General features: G+C 50.3%; 1 protein-coding gene across 1 annotated transcript in view; it reads right to left on the reverse strand.

Annotated features, from left to right (window-relative positions):
- The window catches only part of rhocb (ras homolog family member Cb), a 35,683-nt gene extending 25,078 nt beyond the window's left edge, over positions 1-10,605 (reverse strand). The window contains exon 1 of the mRNA XM_070859256.1: positions 10,495-10,605. The gene's annotated coding sequence lies outside the window, so the exon portion shown is untranslated. The remainder of the gene's footprint in view (positions 1-10,494) is intronic.
- Between the last annotated feature and the right edge of the window lie 12,227 nt (positions 10,606-22,832).

Raw genomic sequence — 22,832 nt, forward strand, 5'->3', positions numbered from 1 at the left:
GCTGTAGTACAAAGGGACCTGGGGGTCCTTGTGTATGAAACACAAAGTTAGTATGCAGGGTACAGCAAGTAATCAGGAAGGCAAATGGAATATTGGCCTTTAATGCAAGGGGGATAGAGTATAAAAGCAGAGAAGTCCTGCTACAACTGTACAGGGTATTGGTGAGGCCACACCTGGAGTTTTGGTCTCTGTATTTAAAGGAAGGATATACTTGCATTGGAGGCTGTTCAGAGAAAGTTCACTAGGTTGATTCCGGAGAGGAAGTTGTCTGAAGAAAGGTCGAGTAGGTTGGGCTTATACTCATTGGAGTTTAGAAGAATGAGAAGTGATCTGACTGAAACATAAGATTCTGTGGGGGCTTGACAGGGTAGAGAGGATGTTTCCCCTCATGGGGGAAATCTAGAACTAGGGGGCATAGTTTCCGACATATGGGGGTCGCCCATTTAAAACAGATGAGGAACTTCTTAGAGGGTCGTGAATCTTTGGAATTCTCTACCCCAGAGAGCTGTGGAGGTTGGGTCAGTGAACATATTTAAGATGGAGATACAGATTTTTGAATGCAAGGGAGTCAAGGGTTATGGGGAGCAGATAAGGACGTGGAGTACATGATCAGATCAGCCATGATCTTATTGAATGGCGGAGCAGGCTCGATGGGCCAAATGGCCTACACCAGAGGGAGTCATCGTCAAGCCTAACCCCAGCATCAGATGTGCGCCCAAGTGTACGGTCTTTGGATAGCAGTCGGGAGCCCTGGCTGATTCTTCCTTCCCTCCCCAGCCCTATCCCGGCAACACTCCTACTACCCCAGTCGAGATCAGCTATCTGTGCCATCCGGGGATTAAATCCAGAACCTATTGATCCGGACGGCTTTGCACAATGCCTGGTGAAGCTTTTACCGATTAATCCATCAGAGTGCTGCCCGAGAAAATGTATAGCTGCTGATTAGGAGATTTATTTTCAGTAGTGCAATATTCGCAGTCGGAACATGGATTGATTCATTAAAGCAGGTCACCCGAAATTGCCAGTGGTTCTTCTGCAACCAGTTTCCATTACAGGCACAGCTCTCCACTATTGCCCAGCAGTTAGCTGGGCACATTGGGTTGGGAAAGGGGTGTGGGGGGGGGAGGGAGGGGAAAGAGAGAGAGGGTCAGTCAGAATTTCGACCAATTAGAATCAGAACATAGGAGGCCCTTTGATGGAGCTATGAAATTAGTCCCACTCTTGCACAGCCCTGCAATTTTTTTCCTCACCAAGTATTAATCTAATTCCCTTTTGAAAGTTACTATTGAATCTACTTCCACTGCCCTTTGATAGTGCAAACAATTTGCTCTGTATAAAAAAAACTCGCCTCACCTTTGGTTCTTTTGCCAATCACCTTAAATCCGTGTCCTCTGGTTACCAACCCTCTCGTCACTAGAAACAGTTTCTCTGCATGTACTCTATCAAAACCCTTAATCATTTTAAACACCTGTATTAAATGTCCCCACAACCATCTCTGCTCCGAGAACAATTGATCGTGAATACTGAATATATAGTTTTCAGTTTGACAAAACTTTGCACCCTCGTTACCAACTCCTTCCTTGGCAGCTTAGAAGTTGAACACAGCATTCTGTGCAAACCAATCACTGAGTTTAAATCCCATGTTCTATCCACCAGAAATACCACTTACTTCCATCTCTACAACCTTGCCCATCACCATTCCTTTTGGATCCTGTAACCCTTATCCACTCCCCAAATTATTCAGCAACCCTGCCACAGTACTAAACCCCACTCACCCATCAACACAGGCTTCAAAGTGCACTGGGTCACTGAGAATGTCCCCTTTACACTGCATGGTTGTGCAGCGCTCCAGAGAACCCATGCAGCCAGCTTTTCAATGTGTAAACCGTGCATGCGCAGTGTTTTGAATGGCCAGCACAACCCCAACAGATTGAACTTAAAACACTCGATGGATCCCACCACAGCCTCTCCGTAACTTACCTCTGCAGCCTCTTCCGGCCTTACACTTTTGCCACCTCCAGACTTGGACTACTCCAACATTCTACCCTATGTAAACTAGAGGTGTTCCCAAATTTGGCTGCTCATGTCCCAACTCACACCAAGTCCCGCTCACCCATCCCCTCGCTAACTTACATCGGCTTCCGGTTAAGCAATGCATCCATTTCAAAACCCTCCATTGCCTCGCCCCACCCCATCTCTAATCTCCTCCAGCCCTCCGCCCATGCCCCCCCCAGCTCTAATCTCCTCCAGCCCCAGCCCCCCCCCAGATGTCTGCGCTCCTCCAATTCTGCCCGCGAGCATCCCTAAAAATAATAATTGCTCAACCATTGGTGTCCGTGCCTTCTGTTGCCTGGGCCCCAAAGTCTGGAACCCCCTGCCTAAACCTGACTGCCCCTCTACCTTTCTAAGCCACCCATTAGCCTACCTCTGACAAAGCTTTGGGTCACCTGTGCTAATTTCTACTTATGTGGCTCAGTGTCACATTTTTATCTCCATACTCCCGAGCAGCAACTTGGGTCATTTCACAATGTTAAAGGCACTATATAAACACAAATTGTTGTTGTACCTCCTCCACTCCCCTAGCCTCCCACACATCTTTCAAACATCCCCTTACTCCATTCCATCTTTGGCAAGATCCTTTAGCTAGCACCATTAGCTAAAACTAAGCTCGCCATTAAAAGCTATAAAAACACATCTCTTCAGCCAAGCTTTCAGTCACCCTGCCACAGAAGGTTGCCACCTGCTCCCTTTTCGCCTTTTAAAGTTCCTAGACAGGTTTCCCAGTGTTGAGGCATCTCACACATGCAAGTTGTGGCCCAGTGGTCCCAACTTCACCTGTATCCATTCAATCCCTCAGCACCAGATCTTCAAGTTAGTTTCAGGGTGGACGACAAATAGACCAAACCAGCTGCAGAAATAAAAACGTGCAGTGACTGAATTCTAATGGAATCCACATGTAGGACACAACCCAAAAACTAACAGTTTTAGTTCTGAAGAACTTGTCTTGACACTTATGCAAGTCATTTCTGGCAAATGAGCTTTCATTCCCAGTTATCTAATTTTCAGACCACTATTCCATACTCCAATAGCTTGTATTAATAAGACAGCTACTGATATACATGGGCCAGAGAAATAAACATATGCTACTTCAAAGGTAGAGACTAACATTACAAAAACCAAATTCTGCATCCGACAGGAATTGATTACATTTTCAGATAAACTGCTTCACTCTACAGTGGAGCCCTTTTTTAGAGAACCCTGTTTTGCAATTTCACTGCACCCGGAACTGGCTAATCAGGTTTAGGATATGCTAAATTTCACAACCGTGCCTTGGTGGGCTGTGAATGCAGGATTTCTGGGTTGCTGGTATTATAAGCTTTAATACTGGATTGCTGGTGCAAACCTCCATTTGCTTTCCTGCAACATTTGTCAAACAAACCTTCAAAGCTCCTCAAATTGGCTAATTGATTTATTGTTGGCTTTAAGTCTTTTAAATGTTCACTTTCGTGTCCCGTCTAATTTGTCTTCACTTCTAATGACACTGAAATCATGTTGGGGTATGGCTCCAAGCACCGACAGCCCTCCAACACTCACAACCTCGCCATTACCCACACGTGAATGGAGGCAGTGTCAGTAACCTTTTTATTGCTGTCCGGATCGCTCCTGCCAACACACACATACTTAGTCACTGGCAGCAATCAGGAGCAAGAGCCCCGGCTGATTTTGTTCCTCCCTAGCCAGAGGCAGAGACCGGTCGCATGCCGACAATCACTGAGGCGGCGATCAGCTCCGAGCAAGGAATACAGATCAGAGGCCTCTAGGGTTTATTTTATAAAAATATTCCACCAGTCAGGATAAATTAGGTTGAAAATTTTTTTTTTTTCCATCTGAATTTTGATTGCAAAACTAGGCCACTAAAGCAAGACTGGAAATCCTAAACAATGAATCTTAGTAACTTTCCAGGGTGGCAAAAGCTTTAAAGAAACAGTCAGACAGCCCATTTCCTCTAACAAAGCTGGGGAATTCCACAGCAACAGCATACTAACCCCACCCAGCTATATTTGTAACTGTGCAATCACTGATGCAGTTACTGGACTCCTGCCATCTGTTCCACAAAGCAAACTCAGGCCTACAAGGATTACAGCCGCTACTAGATTCCAGGACTACTCTTTATAAAAAAAAAAGAGAGAAACCAATCGACAGGACAGATACACAAAGGACAATTTACAAGACTGTTCAAACCGCCATTTTCCTCCCTTTCCTGATAACATTTCCTGCGCTCCCTCCCAGTTCTCCACTGATACCGTCCAGTCAGGGTTAGCAGCCCGTGTATTTCTGTAGAGGGAATAGGGAAGGAAATAGAGCACCCCCACTAACCCCAAAAATCATCTGCTCTGCACCTCTACCGACATATGGTTGGTTCCTAACCATCTGTAAAATCAGAAACATGCGTGCTACCCCTCTGCAAAGCAACACATTACAGCCGGGAGGCTCTAATTTACTATAGGCTCATGATTACTTTTTTAAAAATTCTTTAAATACAAAGCACCCCAAGGCACTTTACCGAGAAGGGATGGAGGATGAGAGAACAGAAAAGAGATACAGGAATGGATAGCAACCATTGGAGGGAGATTAATCATAGATAGTCCCTCAGAATCGAGGAAGACTTGCTGCCACTCTTAAAATGAGTCCTTCGGTTGCTGAACAGTCCAATACGAGAGCCACAGTCCCCATCATAGGTAGGACAGATAGTCGTTGAGGGTAAGGGAGAGTGGGACAGATTTGCCGCATGCTCTTTCCGCTGTCCGTGGGGTGACAGAAAGCTTGGTCAAGAGGTCTCTGGTTCAGATCCAGGTGCCCCCTCATTGCCATTTTGTGGTGCAGGCTCAAAGGACCGAATGGCCTACCCCTGCACCTATTTTCTATGTTTCTTAATGGTGGGTTGCTAAAAAGGTACAGAAAGGAAATTGATGGAAAGGGGTTCAGGGAGTGAGTGGAAAAAGAGTACCAGGTATGGTGGCCTAGTGGTTGTGGCACTGGATTAGCAATTCACAGGTTCAGAGCTCCAATCCCACGATTTTGAAATTTCATTCAATCTGGTCATTTGTGGGCAGCACCAGAAAGCAAACACGAAAGCCACTCGTTCAAAAACCCCAGGAACCTTGCGGAGATTAACCAGTCATCCCCACCCTGTCGGGCTGAGGCGATTCCAGTTCTACATGACACAGCTGGCTGGTTGCTCGAAGGGTGCCTGCAAATGGGGTGAGCAGTAAGCACTGCCTGATGTCACTCACGTCCCAAAGATAAGCAATTGGGGCCAAGGCAAGTCCTCTCCACCATTGTAAAGAGGCGGGGGGGGGGCATCACTAGAAGCCAGAATCAGAGGACTAAAGGATGTGGAAGGAGATTGACAGCTGGGGGAGGTCGCAGAGGTAAGAAGAGTGTTAAGGGCCTGTAGGGATTTGAAGACAAGGAGTTTGAGGGATGGGAGCATTGGGCAGTATGGGGAGGAGGATGAGAGTGCGTTGAAGTAGTAAGGGGAGGTAACAAAAGCATAAAAAAGAACTTTCAGCAGTGGAGAGACTGAGACAGGTAACATAAGAAATAGGAGCAGGAGTCGGCTATTTGGCCCCTGAAGCCTGCTCCGCCATTCAATAAGATCATGGCTGATCTGATCTTGGCCTCAACTCCACTTTCCTGCACGCTCCCGTATCACATCATTCAAAAATCTGCATTCTCCACCTTAAATGTATTCAATGACCCAGCCTCCACAGCTCTCTGGGGTATAGAATGCCAAAGATTCACGACCCTCAGAAGAAATTCCTCATTTCCCTTTTAAATGGGTGTCCCCTTATTCTGAAACTATGGCCCCTAGTTCGAGATTCCCCCACGAGGGGAAACATCCCCCCTGCATCCCCTGTCAAGCCCCCTCAGAACCTTGTGTTTCAATAAGATTTGAGGTCAAGCAGCTTTGGATAGGATGCAGGGTGTGAAGATCAGCTATAGATATCTGTTACTCCACTTGGTAATCAAACATTCGTTACCAAAATTTCCTAATTATGTTGCACTATAGGAAGGCTAAAGTTGCAAGAGAGGGAATATGACTCCTTTGTTAAGAAATGTGCTTCAGAGATCCCAAGTTAACTATGAGCAGTTAAATGTGTCAAATTGGTGACCTCATTGTTATAGTTTACTGCTTTATTGCAGAACGTCAGTTCCACCAATGACCTCCATTTTGAGATCATCTAAAATGCAAGTTTGCAGAAGTTAAGCATTAAACGCACACTTGCATCTGACAACCCAGTTATTGGCCTACATAGAACTACAGCATTCAAACACTTCAGCACAAACACTGCATACAGATGGAGATACTGGGTCAAATTGATAAAATTACATTATGTACAACTTTAGGCATATTTGGCACACAAGTACAATCCAGGATAAATGCATCACCTGCAATGCAAAGCAGAATGCAAAACATGAAATGCAAATATAGGCAAAAGGAAAATTCAATAAATTACAGCACAATTTCAACCTGTAAAAATTCTGTACATTTTGCAAATTGCGCCCAATAAGACCATTTGAAGTTTAAAAATGCCTTAACCTTCATTTTCAAACTCACTCTGGTTTACAAATCCCTCCATGGCCTCCCCCCTCCCTATCGCTAACCTCCTCCAGCCCAACACTCCAAGATCTCCGCACTTCTCCAATTTTAAATGGCTCCCGTGCCATCAGCAGTTCTGGGCCCCAAGCTCTGGAATTCCCTCCCCAAACCTCTCCATCTTGGAAACCTACTCTGAACTAAGCTTTTGGTCCCCTGTCACTATCTCCTTATGCGGCTCGGAGTCAAATTTTAGGTTATAATGCTCCTGTGAAGCACCTTGCGATATTTTACTCCGTTAAAGTTGCTGTGTAAATGCAAGTTGTCTCAGAGCAGAAAGATCCCAGGTTCAATCCTGAGATGTGCTGATTACTACCCACAGACGTATGCTAGGGATGCACATGTGGGCAGCAGGCAACATCATATCTTCTCCCATCCTGCCCTATGAACAGTTGCCACACCGCCAGAAGTTTGCTGACAGTGGAGGAGCAGAAAGCCAAACAGTGTCGTATCCATTCTGTGTCGTCCCAGATAAGGACAACTAGACGTCAGAGCCCAGGAATGTCTGGCCCTGAACACCAGTCCACCTTTCTCCCTAATCCAAGAGTTGGCAGCAACACACCAGTGCCCTTATCCAAATGCTCCACCAATGCGAACAAGCCCAGACCAAGTCACGGTGGATTAGCCAAGCATGGAGATTATCAAGGCAGAGGCTAATCCACAGTATTTCCCGCAGTTCCTCTAGCAAATGGGAGATTTCACTGAGGTGTATAAAATTATGAGGGGCCTGAATAGAGAGTAGATAGGAAGGACCTATTCCCCATAGAGGTCAATAACCAGGGGGGCATAGATTTAAAGTAATTGGTAGAAGGATTAGAGGGGAGTTGAGAAGAACTATTTTCACCCAGAGGGTGGCAGGAGTCTAGAACTCACTGCCTGAAAGGGTGGTCGAGGCAGAAACCCTCTCAGCATTTAAAAAGTACTTGGATGTGCACTTTAGTGCCGAAACCTACAGGGCTATGCACCAAGAGCTAGAAATTGGGATTAGGCTGGATAGCTCTTTTCTAGCCGGCACAAACACGATGAGCTGAACAGCCTCCTTCTGTGCCTCAAATGATGATTCTATGAAAGCCTCAGACAACCTGGCTGACAAGGCGATTTAGCAAGGAGTCAGGAATGAATGCAAAACCGCCCTGGTCTGTAAAATGATTTCAGAAATGGATTGTCCAGGAGATTTTATACATTCAATGCACACCACACAGGAAATTTCAGTATCAGTTTAAAATACAACTCGAGTCATACTTCAAAAGCTTGGAGAGTTTTAAAGGAGGCTCTAGAGACAGGGAAAGTGATAAAGGTGGAGGGATTGATGCACAAGAGGCCAGAGGGGATTGGGGTCACATAGGATAGGGCGAGAATTGAACAGCACTAACTTGCTGAGTGCTCTGCATTTCCAAAAGCATTTTTGCTACAAGGATTCTTCCTCCCTCAATCTGTCCCCCTCCCAAAAGACGGTGACTCCATTTTGAATTAAAATGGCATATAAAGTGGCTATAATTCACATCCAACCTTCTACAGTGTCAGCAAGTTACTTCATCAAGGAGAGCATACCAGATAGCCACATGCATGTTCCTCGACAATGACCAGGAACATTGGCTTATTTTGACCCCCGGAGTTCAAAGCAGCACTTGATAGTAAATAAACACTATTAAACATTTCCCCAGCTTAGGTTTTTAATCAAAATCAACCACCACCAGGTGCTGCTAATATATCTCATCAATCCCTACCCACCCAGATGCATCTGTTCCCCCCCTCAACTCACCATCACCTTCCCCCCCCACTACAGCCTTCAATCCTCCTCCCCACCCCTCTTCTCCAACCAATTCCCTCCCGTCGCTACTCCTCCTGCTCTCCTCCCACCTCACTCCAGCTAAACTCATCCACATCACTCCCTGCCCCTTACCGAGTCCCGCCCCTCATCTTCCTCCCTTAATCAATTCCACCTCCAATAATCTCACCTCCTGTTTCCGTCCACCACTAACCAGCCCACCCCCTTATCCATTCCCACCTCACCGTTACCCATCCTCCCCCCCCCCCACTGCCCCACACTTCCCCCCCCATTACCACTCCCCCGCCCCCACTACCACTCCCCACCGCACCACCACCACTACTACTTTCCCCCCCACCCCTTAACCCCCCCTCCCTCCTCCCCTCCACCATCCCCCTTAACCTCCCCACCACCACCACCACCACCACTTCCCTTTAACCCCCCCCCACCACCACTTCACCCTTAACCACCACTTCCCCCTTAACCCCCCCTCCCCACCACCACGTCCCCTCCCCACCACCACGTCCCCCTTAACCCCCCCTCCTCCCCCACCACTTCCCCCCTTAACCCCCCCACCACCACTTCCCCCTTAACCTCCCCCTCCCCACCACCACTTCCCCCTTAACCCCCCCTCCCCACCACCACTTCCCCCCTCCCCCTCTCCCCCACCACCACTTCCCCCCTCCCCCTTAACCCCCCCTCCCCACCACCACTTCCCCCCTCCCCCTTAACCCCCCCTCCCCCCCCACCACTTCCCCCCTTCCCCACCCCCCTTAACCCCCCTCTCCCCCCACCACTTCCCCCTTAACCCCCCTCTCCCCCCACCACTTCCCCCTTAACCCCCCTCCCCCACCACCACCACCCCCCTTAACCCCCCTCCCCCACCACCACCACCACCCCCCTTAACCCCCCCTCCCCCACCACCACCACTTCCCCCCTCCCCCACCACCACCACTTCCCCCCTTAACCCCCCTCCCCCACCACCACCACTTCCCCCCTTAACCCCCCTCCCCCACCACCACCACTTCCCCCCTTAACCCCCCTCCCCCACCACTTCCCCCCTTAACCCCCCTCCCCCACCACTTCCCCCCTTAACCCCCCTCCCCCACCACTTCCCCCCTTAACCCCCCTCCCCCACCACCACCTCCCCCACCACCACCACTTCCCCCCTTAACCCCCCTCCCCCACCACCACCACTTCCCCCCTTAACCCCCCTCCCCCACCACCACCACCACTTCCCCCCTTAACCCCCCTCCCCCACCACTTCCCCCCTTAACCCCCCTCCCCCACCACTTCCCCCCTTAACCCCCCTCCCCCACCACTTCCCCCCTTAACCCCCCTCCCCCACCACCACCACTTCCCCCCTTAACCCCCCTCCCCCACCACCACCACTTCCCCCCTCCCCCACCACTTCCCCCCTTAACCCCCCTCCCCCACCACTTCCCCCCTTAACCCCCCTCCCCCACCACTTCCCCCCTTAACCCCCCTCCCCCACCACTTCCCCCCTTAACCCCCCTCCCCCACCACTTCCCCCCTTAACCCCCCTCCCCCACCACTTCCCCCCTCCCCCACCACTTCCCCCCTCCCCCACCACTTCCCCCCTCCCCCACCACTTCCCCCCTTAACCCCCCTCCCCCACCACTTCCCCCCTTAACCCCCCTCCCCCACCACTTCCCCCCTCCCCCACCACTTCCCCCCTCCCCCACCACTTCCCCCCTTAACCCCCCTCCCCCACCACCACCACTTCCCCCCTTAACCCCCCTCCCCCACTTCCCCCCTCCCCCACCACCACTTCCCCCCTCCCCCACCACCACTTCCCCCTTAACCCCCACCACCACTTCCCCCTTAACCCCCAGTTCCCCCCCCTACTCCCTGGGGCAGAAGCTCCTGTTGAGACGCCGCTCCCCGGGCCCCAGGGGGCCGTTTGTTTGTCCGGCGGCCGGAGAGCGGCGCCGGGGGGGCGGGGAGGGGGGAGAGGCCGGAGAGCGCCGCCCTCCAGCCAGTCCACCCACCCACCCACCCCACACGGTTCCCCGGGAGCCCTGGGCCGGAGCCGCGGCCTCACCTTGTTTCTCTGCCCGCCGCCCTGTGTGTGTCTCAGAGAGAGTCGCTGCCGCCGCCTGAGTCCGCGGGAGGGGTCCGGCCAATGAGCAATTCCCCACACCCCTCCCCAGTGACGCGGTGCCCACGTGACGCCGCGCCGCCAAGGATCACGGGACGTCCCATTCGAAACCGGCCCGTTCCCGCCCTCGCTCCTTAAAGGCACAGTCCACCCAGCCAGCAGCAGGCCATTCAGCCCCTCCAACCTCTGCCACATCACAGCACACAGCACTTTGGGCCGTGGGAAGCTCTCCTACTCCCTTCTTAAATGATAAGGGAATCACTATCATCACAGGCAGTCCCTCGGAATCGAGGAAGACTTGCTTCCACTCTTAAAATGACTGCACAGTCCAATACGGGAATTACAGTCCCTTTCACAGGTGGGACAGACAGTGGGCGAAGGAAAGGGTGGGGAGTCTGGTTTGCCGCACACACTCTTTCAGCTGCCTGAGTTTGGTCTCTGCATGCTCTCGGCGATGAGACTCGAGGTGCTCAGCACCCTCCCGGATGCACTTTCTCCACTTAGGGCAGTTTTTGGCCAGGGACTCCCAGGTGTCAGTGGGGATGTTACACTTTATCAGGGAAGCTTTGAGGGTGTCTTTGTAGCGTTTCCACTGCCCACCTTTGGCTCATTTGCCATGTAGGAGTTCCGAGTAGAGCGCTTGCTTTGGGAGTCTCGTGTCAGGCATGCGGACAATGTGGCCTGCCCAGCGGAGCTGATCTAGTGTGGTCAGTGCTTCGATGCTGGGGATGTTAGACTGAATGAGGACACTGATGTCGGTGCTAAGGGGTTATGGAGAGCGGGCAGGGAAGTGGACCTGAGTCCATGATCAGATCAGCCATAATCTTATTAAATGACGAGGCAGGCTCGAGGGGCCGTATGGTCTTCTCCTGCTCCTAGTTCTTATGTTCTTAAGTTCTCCTTTAAGTTTCTACTTCCCTCCTCTGCCTTGGCTATTCCTCGGATATCATCATCATCATAGACAGTCCCTCGTAATTCACTGACACACAGCACTCATCATTCTCATAGGCAGTCCCACGAAATTGAGGAAGACTTTCTTCCATTTTAAAAGTGAATTCTCAGGTGCACTAGGTCCGTGCAGCAGAGCAGGTCTCCAGTCATCCTGGTTAACCCTTACCACTGGACCAAGACCGAGCTCTGTCAAGCCCGTGTGGTGGCTGGTGTGCAACGGTCACCACACGTTAAAAAAATCCACGCACAGGCATCTTCCACCCTTCAGGATGTAGTTCGGGATCTGGAATATTAGGTCTTTCATTGAAACACCTGTGAACTCATCCTTTTTTGGTGTGGAAGCAAATCATCCTCAATATGAGGGATTGCCTAAGAAGAAGAAGAAATACAGTCCAATATGGGAATTACAGTCTCTGTCACAGGTAGGACATAGAAACATAGAAAATAGGTGCAGGAGTAGGCCATTCGACCCTTCGAGCCTGCACCACCATTCGATAAGATCATGGCTGATCATTCCCTCAGTACCCCTTTCCTGCTTTCTCTCCATACCTCTTGATCCCTTTAGCCGTAAGGGCCATATCTAACTCCCTCTTGACAGACAGTGGTTGAAGGAAAGGGTGGGTGGAGAGTCTGGTTTGCCGCACGCTCCTTCCGCTGCCTGCACTTGGTTTCTGCATGCTCTTGGCGATGAGACTCGAGGTGCTCAGCACCCTCCCGGTTCTCTTCCTCCACTTAGGGTGGTCTTGGCCAGGGACTCCCAGGTGCCGGTGGGGATGTTGCACTTTATCAGGGAGGGTTTGTTGGTGTCCTTGAAGCATTTCCTCTGCCTAGCTGGGGCTCGCTTGCCGTGTAGGAGTTCCGAGTAGAGCACTTGCTTTATGGAGGAGGCCTTTGCTAATCCCACCTGGAAGTAGCGATGGGACGTCTCCTCGGTGTCAGAGTTTCAGTTGTGAGCTGCAGCTGGAAATTGGGTGAGTGAGTGCCATGTCAGCCGTGGCTCAGTGGGCAGTGCACTCTCCTGTGAGTCAGAAGGTCGTGGATTCAAGTCCCCACTCCAGAGACTTGAGCACAAAAATCTAGGCTGACAGTCCCAGTGTAGTGCTGAGGGAGCGCTGCACTGTCGGGGGGCAGTACTGAGGGAGCGCCGCACTGTCGGGGGGCAGTACTGAGGGAGCGCCGCACTGTCGGAGGGGCAGCACTGAGGGAGCACCGCACTGTCGGGGGGCAGTACTGAGGGAGTGCCGCACTGTCGGAGGGGCAGTACTGAGGGAGTGCCGCACTGTCGGAGGGGCAGTACTGAGGGAGTGCCGCACTGTTGGAGGGGCAGTACTGAGGGAGCGCCGCACTGTCGGAGGGGCAGTACTGAGGGAGCGCCGCACTGTCAGAGGGGCAGTACTGAGGGAGTGCTGCACTGTCGGAGGGGCAGTACTGAGGGAGCGCCGCACTGTCGGAGGGGCAGTACTGAGGGAGCGCCGCACTGTCGGGGGGGCAGTACTGAAGGAGTGCCACATCGTCGGGGGCAGTTTTAAAAAATTTCAAAATATACTTTATTCATATAAAAATTTGTACAGTACATTCAAAAGCAGTTCAGTACATTTAGCTGCGGTCAGCAATCCCATACACTACATTTGGGTGCTGCCGGCAGTTCCGTTCGATACATTTCCTTGCTTTTCATTTCAAATACAATTCAGTACAATACGGGATACATTCGACAAATTACATTACATGTTGGCGAGAGGCGGGAGCAGTGTCGGAGCGGCCTATAAAGGCCCAGCGGGTGTTCCACAGGCAGCGGCATTTGGGGAGAGGCGGGAGCAGTGTCGGAGCGGCCTATAAAGGCGAGGCTTGTGCAGCTACAGCGGGGAGAGAAGGCAAAAAAGAAGGAGAAAGGAATTAAAAGGTGACGTCACAGCCAAGGGGGTAAGTGATTGGCTGGTGATTGGTGAGTAGCTTTTATTTTTATTTTTTATATCAGTAAGTAAACTAACATTGTTATTACCAATTTAAGGGTATCTAAGGGTTAAGGCATGGCAGGAGAGCTTGGTCAAGTGATATGCTCCTCCTGTACCATGTGGGAACTCAGGGACACTTCCGGTGTCCCTGACGACTACGTGTGCGGGAAGTGTATCCGCCTCCAGCTTCTGACAGACCACGTTGCGTAATTGGAGCTGAGGGTGGATTCACTCTGGAGCATCCACGATGCTGAGAATGACATAAGTGGCACGTGTAGTGAGTTGGTCTTACCGCATGAGAAGGATCCACAGCCAGCTAGGGAATGGAAGACCAGCAGGAAGAATAGTACAAAGAAGGTAGTGCAGGGGTCCCATCTGGTCATCCCCCTGCAAAACTACACTGCTTTGAGTGCTGTTGAGGGAGATGACTCATCAGGGGAGAGCAGCAGCAGCCAAATTCATGGCACCGTGGCTGGCTCTGCTGCACAGGAGGGCAGGAAAAAGAGTGGGAGAGCGATAGTGTTGGGGATTCAATCATAAAGGGAATAGATAGGCGTTTCTGCGGCCACAACCGAGACTCCAGGATGGTATGTTGCCTCCCTGGTGCAAGGGTCAAGGATGTCTCCGAGCGAGTGCAGGACATTCTAAAAAGGGAGGGAGAACAGCCAGTTGTCGTGGTGTACATTGGTACCAACGACATAGGTAAAAAAAGGGATGAGGTCCTACGAGACGAATTTAAGGAGCTAGGAGCTAAATTAAAAAGTAGGACCTCAAAAGTAGTAATCTCGGGATTGCTACCAGTGCCACGTGCTAGTCAGAGTAGGAATCGCAGGATAGCTCAGATGAATACGTGGCTTGAGCAGTGGTGCAGCAGGGAGGGATTCAAATTCGTGGGGCATTGGAACAGGTTCTGGGGGAGGTGGGACCAGTACAAACTGGACGGTCTGCACTTGGGCAGGACCGGAACCAATGTCCGAGGGGGAGTGTTTGCTAGTGCTGTTGGGGAGGAGTTAAACTAATATGGCAGGGGGATGGGAACCAATACAAGGAGACAGAGGGAAACAAAAAGGAGACAAAAACAAAAGACAGAAAATAGATGAGTAAAAGTGGAGGGCAGAGAAACCAAAAGCAAGAAACAAAGGGCCACTGAATATAAAAGGGCTGCAGGAGGGGTAAAAACTAAAAATCATGGTTTAAAAACTAGGATGAAAACACTCTACCTAAATGCACGCAGCATTCAAAATAAAGTAAATGAATTGACAGCACAAATCATTACAAATGGGTATGATTTGGTGGCCATTACAGAAACATGGTTGCAGGGTGGCCAAGACTGGGAATTAAACATACAGGGGTATCTGACGATTCATAAAGATAGGCAAGAAGGGAAAGGAGGTGGGGTAGCTCTGTTAATAAAGGATGATATCAGGGCAGTTGTGAGAGATGATATTGGCTCCAATGAACAAAATGTTGAATCATTGTGGGTGAAGATTAGAGATAGTAAGGGGAAAAAGTCACTGGTCGGCGTAGTTTATAGGCCCCCAAATAATAACTTCACAGTGGGACGGGCAATAATCAAGGGAATAATGGAGGCATGTGAAAAAGGAACGGCAGTAATCATGGGGGATTTTAACCTACATATCGATTGGTCAAATCAAATCGCATGGGGTAGCCTGGAGGAGGAATTCATAGAATGCATACGGGATTGTTTCTTAGAACAGTATGTAACAGAACCTACAAGGTCTGGTCCTGTGTAATGAGACAGGAAAAATAAACGATCTCCTAGTAAAAGATCCTCTCGGAATGAGTGATCACAATATGGTTGAATTTGTAATACAGATTGAGGATGAGGAAGTTGTGTCAGAAACGAGCGTACTATGCTTAAACAAAGGGGACTACAGTGGGATGAGGGCAAAGTTGGCTAAAGTAGACTGGAAACAAGGACTAAATGGTGGCACAATTGAGGAACAGTGGAGGACTTTTAAGGAGCTCTTTCATAGTGCGCAACAAAAATATATTCCAGTGAAAAAGAAGGGCGGCAAGAGAAGGGATAACCAGCCGTGGATAACCAAGGAAATAAAGGAAAGTATCAAATCAAAGACCAATACGTATAAGGTGGCCAAGGTTAGTGGGAAACTAGAGGATTGGGAAAATTTTAAGCAACAGCAAAGAATGACTAAAAAAGCAATAAAGAAAGGGAAGATAGATTACGAAGGTAAACTTGCGCAAAACATAAAAACAGATAGTAAAATCTTTTACAGATATATAAAACGGAAAAGAGACTAAAGTAAATGTTGGTCCCTTAGAAGATGAAAAGGGGGATTTAATAATGGAAAATGTGGAAATGGCTGAGACCTTAAACAATTATTTTGCTTCCGTCTTCACAGTGGAAGACACAAAAACCATGCCAAAATTTGCAGGCCACAGGAATGTGGGAAGGGAGGACCTTGAGACAATCACTATCACTAGGGGGGTAGTGCTGGACAGGCTAATGGGACTGAAGGTAGACAAGTCCCCTGGTCCTGATGAAATGCATCCCAGGGTATTAAAAGAGATGGCGGAAGTTATAGCAGATGCATTCGTTATAATCTACCAAAATTCTCTGGACTCTGGGGAGGTACCAGCGGATTGGAAAGCAGCTAATGTAACGCCTCTGTTTAAAAAAAGGGGCAGGCTAAAAGCAGGTAACTATAGGCCGGTTAGTTTAACATCTGCAGTGGGGAAAATGCTTGAAACTATCATTAAAGAAGAAATAGCGGGACATCTAGATAGGAATAGTTCAATCAAGCAGACGCAGCATGGATTCATGAAGGGGAAATCATGTTTAACTAATTTACTGAAATTCTTTGAGGATATAACGAGCATGGTGGATAGAGGTGTACCGATGGATGTGGTGTATTTAGATTTCCAAAAGGCATTCGATAAGGTGCCACACAAAAGGTTCCTGCAGAAGATAAAGGTACGCGGAGTCAGAGGAAATGTATTAGCATGGATAGAGAATTGGCTGGCGAACAGAAAGCAGAGAGTCGGGATAAATGAGTCCTTTTCCGGTTGGAAATCAGTGGTTAGTGGTGTGCCACAGGGATCGGTGCTGGGACCACAACTGTTTACAATATACATAGATGACCTAGAAGAGGGGACAGAGTGTAGTGCAACAAAATTTGCAGATGACACTAAGATTAGTGGGAAAGCGGGTTATGTAGAGGACTCAGAGAGGCTGCAAAGAGATTTGGATAGGTTAAGCGAATGGGCTAAGGTTTGGCAGATGGAATACAATGTCGGAAAGTGTGAGGTCATCCACCTTGGGAAAAAAAACAGTAAAAGGGAATATTATTTGAATGGGGAGAAATTACAACATGCTGCAGTGCAGAGGGACCTGGGGGTCCTTGTGCATGAATCCCAAAAGGTTAGTTTTCAGGTGCAGCAGGTAATCAGGAAGGCGAATGGAATGTTGGCCTTCATTGCGAGAGGGATGGAGTACAAAAGCAGGGAGGTCCTGCTGCAACTGTATAGGGTATTGGTGAGGCCGCACCTGGAGTACTGCGTGCAGTTTTGGTCACCTTACTTAAGGAAGGATATACTAGCCTTGGAAGGGATACAGAGACGATTCACTAGGCTGATTCCAGAAATGATAGATTGAGTAGACTGGGTCTTTACTCGTTGGAGTTCAGAAGGATGAGGGGTGATCTTATAGAAACATTTAAAATCATGAAAGGGATAGACAAGATAGAGGCAGAGAGGTTGTTTCCACTGGTAGGGGAGACTAGAACTAAGGAGCACAGCCTCAAAATACGGAGGAGCCAATTTAAAACCGAGTTGAGAAGAAATTTCTTCTCCCAGAGGGTTGTGAATCTGTGGAATTCTCTGCCCAAGGAAGCAGTTGAGGCTAGCTCATTGAATGTACTCAAATCACAGATAGATAGATTTTTAACCAATAAGGGAATTAAGGGTTACGGGGAGAGGGCGGGTAAGTGGAGCTGAGTCCACGGCCAGATCAGCCATGATCTTATTGAATGGCGGAGCAGGCTCGAGGGGCTAGATGGCCTACTCCTGTTCCTAATTCTTATGTTCTTATGTTCTTATGTGTCACTATACAGTACACGGAATGGGTGACGGTACATTTACATTTTTCCTTTCCAACGTGCATCACGAAACAGACCTTGCATTGTACATGGCACTACATAGGTGTTTACAGATCACGGTGCTCCATGTACACAAAAAAGAAGTTACAAGTACGGCCCGAGGGGGGGTTTTGTACTGATTCCTGCCCCTGGGTTTTCCGTGGCGGAAGGGCTTTAAACTGTGGCCCTTCCCCACCGTGCCTTTGCGGCGACTGCACCAATTTTAAGTGCGTCCCTCAGCACGTAATCCTGGATCTTGGATTGCGCCAGTCTGCAACACGCAGACGTGGACATCTCCTTGCTCTGGAAGACCAGCAAGTTTCGGCAAGACCAAAGAGCCTCTTTGACCGAGTTGATGGCCCTCCAGCAGCAGGTGATGTCTGTCTCGGTGTGTGTCCCTGGGAACAGCCCGTAGAGCACAGAGTCCTGTGTTACGGAGCTGCTTGGGATGAACCTCGACAGCAACCACTGCATCTCTTTCCAAACCTGCCTTGCGAAGGCGCAATCCTGAAGGAGATGGGTGACAGTCGGGGGGCAGTACTGAGGGAGCACAGCACTGTCGGAGGGACAGTACTGAGGGAGCGCAGCATTGTCGGAGGGGCATTACTGAGGGAGCGCCGTAATGTCGGAGGGGCAGTACTGAGTGAGCGCCACACTGTCGGAGGAGCAGTACTGAGGGAGCGCCGCACTGTCGGAGGTGCTGACTTTCGGATGAGATGTTAAACCAGGGCCAATAGTTAACCCTCAACCAACAGATTATGTGATCACCATCTCATTCCCATGTAAGGAATCTAGCTGTGCGCAAATTATGGTTGCCACATTTTCCTAGATTACAACGGTGACTACACTTCAAAAAAGTAACGCATTTGGTTGTAAAGCGCTTTGGGACATCCTGAGGTGGTGAACGGCGCTATATAAATGCAAGTCTTCCATGTACAGGCTCAGGTTGGATACAGCCAATGGGGGTATTGCTTTGGCTGCCCACCTCCCTTCTGTGGTCTTGGCTCGCCCGTTGGGGAGCGCGGGGATTGGAGTACATCGTGGGTTATAGTAATAATATTATTAAAAGAAAGACTTGCATTTATATAGTGCCTTTCACGACCACCGGACATCTCAAAGCGCTTTACAGCCAATTAAGTACTTTTGGAGTGTAGTCACTGTTGCAATATGGGTAATGCGGCTGCCGATTTGCGCACAGCAAGCTCCCACACACAGCAATGTGATAATGACGAGATAAATTTTTTTTTTGCTATGTTGATTGAGGGATCAATATTGCGTACGAGGCGTACGAAAGCATGGGCTTTACGCTAAACATTCGTAAGACAAAGGTCCTCCACCAACCTGACCCCGCCACACAGCACTGCCCCTTAGTCATCAAAATCCACGGCAGGCCCTGGACAACGTGGACCACTTTCCATACCTCGGGAGTCTACTATCAGCAAGGGCATACATCGAAGACAAGGTTCAACACCGCCTCCAGTGCGCCAGCACAGCATTCGGCCACCTGAGGAAGAGAGTGATCGAAGATCAGGCCCTCAAATCAGGCACCAAGCTTATCGTCTACAGGGTTGTAGTGATACCCGCCCTCCTGTATGGCTCAGAGACGTGGACCATATACAGTAGACACCTCAAATCGCTGGAGAAATACCACCAACGCTGCCTCCGCAAGATCCTGAAAATCCTCTGGGGGGACAGACGCACCAACATCAGTTTGCTCAGGCCAACATCCCCAGCATCGAAGCACTGACCACACTCGACCAGCTCCTTTGGGCGGGCCACATTGTCCGCATGCCCGACACGAGACTCCCAAAGCAAGCGCTCTACTCAGAACTCCTACACGGCAAGTGAGCCCCAGGCGGGCAGAGGAAATGTTTCAAGGACCCCCTCAAAACCTCCCTGATAAAGTGCAACATCCCCACCGACACCTGGGAGTCCCTGGCCAAAGATCGCCCTAAGTGGAAGAAGTGCATCTGGGAGGGCGTTGAGCACCTCGAGTCTCGTCGCCGAGAGCATGCAGAAACCAAGCGCAGGCAGCGGAAGGAGCGTGCGGCAAACCAGACTCCCCACCCACCCTTTCCTTCAACCACTGTCTGTCCCACCTGTGACAGAGACTGTAATTCCTGTATTGGACTGTTCAGTCACCTGAGAACTCACTTTTAGAGTGGAAGCAAGTCTTCCTCGATTCCGAGGGACTGCCTACGATGATGATGATGATCAGGGCTGTGCTGACGTGTCACGACCTCCCTCCCCTTCAGTTAAAGGGGAGAGCTACTGCGAACTCTGCATGGGGTTTTGTTAGATCCACTGGGCTACCAGGGAGGGCTTCGGCAGAGCCAACGGCCTGGCACCCGAGAGGGGGTGCCGCACGGGCTGCCTGTTGGTGTCCCGACCGAACCCGTGGCTGCCATTGTTGGGCCAACCTGGCAGCCGGCCGGCAATTAAAATAAGATGGCCACCGCGGATGGCGTGATCTCCCCCTTCAGGGCGGATGCGCTGCCCAGCCACGCACAGCGTCTCGCCGGGGGAAAGCTGTCGGGGGCACTGACCGACACCGGTGCTGCGCCCTTGGGGCAATTCCCCGCGAGGGGTGGAACGGGGGTCGGTGCCGATCGGAACTGGTGGGAGAACCGTCGGCGCGCAAACCCATTCCCGTCGCTCCCGTCCCTGGGTCAATATAGGGAGGGGCGGCCCATCCCCTCCCCCCCACCGGGTCAGTAAGGGCTATCCACTCCACGACCGCAGCTAATGGAGTTTGAGAAGGGGGGGCAGTTTGGGCTCCACCGGTGACTTGTACGCTGGGGGAGACTGCCGATCCGCTGGGCGTGGTGGCCCCGACCTGCGAGAGACCATCAGCGGCGGGTCGGGGCCATAAAAGGAGGGGTGAGCAGCGGCCCCTGGGCAGCGTGGCGGTGTACCACGGCAAGGTACAGCGCGAGCTGGTGCAGGAGGGCGACGGCAGCCAAGAGTGATGTCAGGTCGGTGATTGGAGCGTGGGGCAGGTACAGCAGGAGCGGCGAGGTGGGGGCGAAGGAGCGGCGAGAGATTGCAGAGGGACGCGATCGGGGCCCGGGAGAGGCGCGAGTTCAGGGCTAGAAGAGCCGAGGGCCCAGCGGCAGCACGGGCCCAGCCCACACTGTGCGATATGTGTGTACGCACTGGGTCCGTGCAGCAGAGCTGGTCTCCAGTCGTCTTGGTTAACCCTTGCCCCTGGATAAAGGCCTCGCTCCGTCAAGCCCGTGTGGTGGCTGGTGTGCAACAGCTACCACACGTAAAAAAAAATCCACGCACAGGCATCTTCCGCCCTGCAGGATGTAGTTCGGGATCCGGAATATTAGATCCTTCATTGAAACACCTGGGAACTCATTGAACGCATCCCTTTTTGGCGTGGAAGCAAGTCATCCTTGTTTCGAAGGACCGCCTATGATGATGCGTGTTTGAATCCAGTTTACCAAATGGTGCTGAGAGTGGACAGAACAAGAAATGAGAGCAGTCATACTGAAAGTGGAAAGGTTTTGTCTGGGAGGCTGGAGATATAAAACTGAACGGCGGTTTTTTTTGGGCACAATGGTTCCTCATTTTTACTCAGCCTCCTCCCCTTATCCCTGAAGGCCCCGAATCCCCCACAAGTCTGAGTCCCAGGTCAGCCGGGCGACCTGCGATACCTCGGCCAAGTGGCCATTCTCAGCGGCTGCATGACCCCCACCTCGGGAGGGACGTGGGAGACATTGCCATGGAAACAAAACCCTTAGAACTGAGTAACGAAAAAAGGTCACAACCAAACATTAACCCTGTTCTCTTCCTCCTTTAGATGCTGATTGTCCCGCTGTGCATTTCAAACAATTTCCGTTTGTAACCCCTGAAAATTCACGAGGTCGGAACATACCGTTGGTGATATTAATGCACAAACACTAAACACAATTGTATGACTGCTATTTTAACGACACATTCATCCGCTTAAAATAAAATGCCGATAATACTTTATTTTCTACTACTGAAAATAATAACTAAATTACACACAGAAATCATTAAAAAAAACCTAAGAATACAACTCTCTACCTCTCTTTCCTCCTTTCATCATCATCATCATCATCGGCAGTCCCACGAAACGAGGATGATTAGCTTCCACGCCAAAACAAGGTTAAGTTCACTGTTGTTTCAATGAAGGACCCAAATGAAGGACTTTGATTCACTCCTTATCTCTTTGAGTAAGCTTTTGGTCATCTCACCTAATATCTCTTTATATTACTCGATACCATATCTTTGCCTGATAACGCTCCTGAGAAGCACCTTGGATCATTTCACTATGTTAAACGTGCTGTATAAATGCAAGTTGATGCTGTTGTAAAATAAAGCTTACAGGAGCCCGTGCTGTACCTGCCCTGGGAGTGTTTGATGGGACAGTGTAGAGGGAGCTTTACTCTGTATCTAACCCCGTGCTGTACCTGCCCGGGGAGTGTTTGATGGGACAGTGTAGAGGGAGCTTTACCCCTGTATCTAACCCATGCTGTACCTGCCCTGGGAGTGTTTGATGGGACAGTGTAGAGGGAGCTTTACTCTGTATCTAACCCCGTGCTGTACCTGCCCTGGGAGTATTTGATGGGACAGTGTAGAGGGAGCTTTACTCTGTATCGAACCTGTGCTGTACCTGCCCTGGGAGTGTTTGATGGGACAGTGTAGAGGGAGCTTTACTCTGTATCTAACCCCGTGCTGTACCTGCCCTGGGAGTGTTTGATAGGACAGTGTAGAGGGAGCTTTACTTTGTATCTAACCTGTGCTGTACATGCCCTGGGAGTGTTTGATGGGACAATGTAGGGGGAGCTTTACTCTGTATCTAACCCCGTGCTGTACCTGCCCTGGGAGTGTTTGATGGGACAATGTAGGGGAAGCTTTACTCTGTATCTAACTCCGTTCTGTACCTGCCCTGGGAGTGTTTGATGGGACAGTGTAGAGGGAGCTTTGCTCTGTATCTAACCCGTGCTGTACCTGCCCTGGGAGTGTTTGATGGGACAGTGTAGAGGGAGCTTTACTCTGTATCTAACCCGTGCTGTACCTGCCCTGGGAGTGTTTGATGGGACAGTGTAGAGGGAGCTTTACTCTGTATCTAACCCGTGCTGTACCTGCCCTGGGAGCGAGTGGTGAGACCCTCAACCCACAGATGATCTGGGTCATTATCCCATTGCTGTTTGTGGGAGCTTGCTGTGCGCAAATTAGCTGCTGCGTTTCCCACATTACAACAGTGACTACACTCCAAAATGTATTT

Source organism: Pristiophorus japonicus, chromosome 17, assembly GCF_044704955.1.
Source record: "Pristiophorus japonicus isolate sPriJap1 chromosome 17, sPriJap1.hap1, whole genome shotgun sequence".
Taxonomy (NCBI): domain Eukaryota; kingdom Metazoa; phylum Chordata; class Chondrichthyes; family Pristiophoridae; genus Pristiophorus; species Pristiophorus japonicus.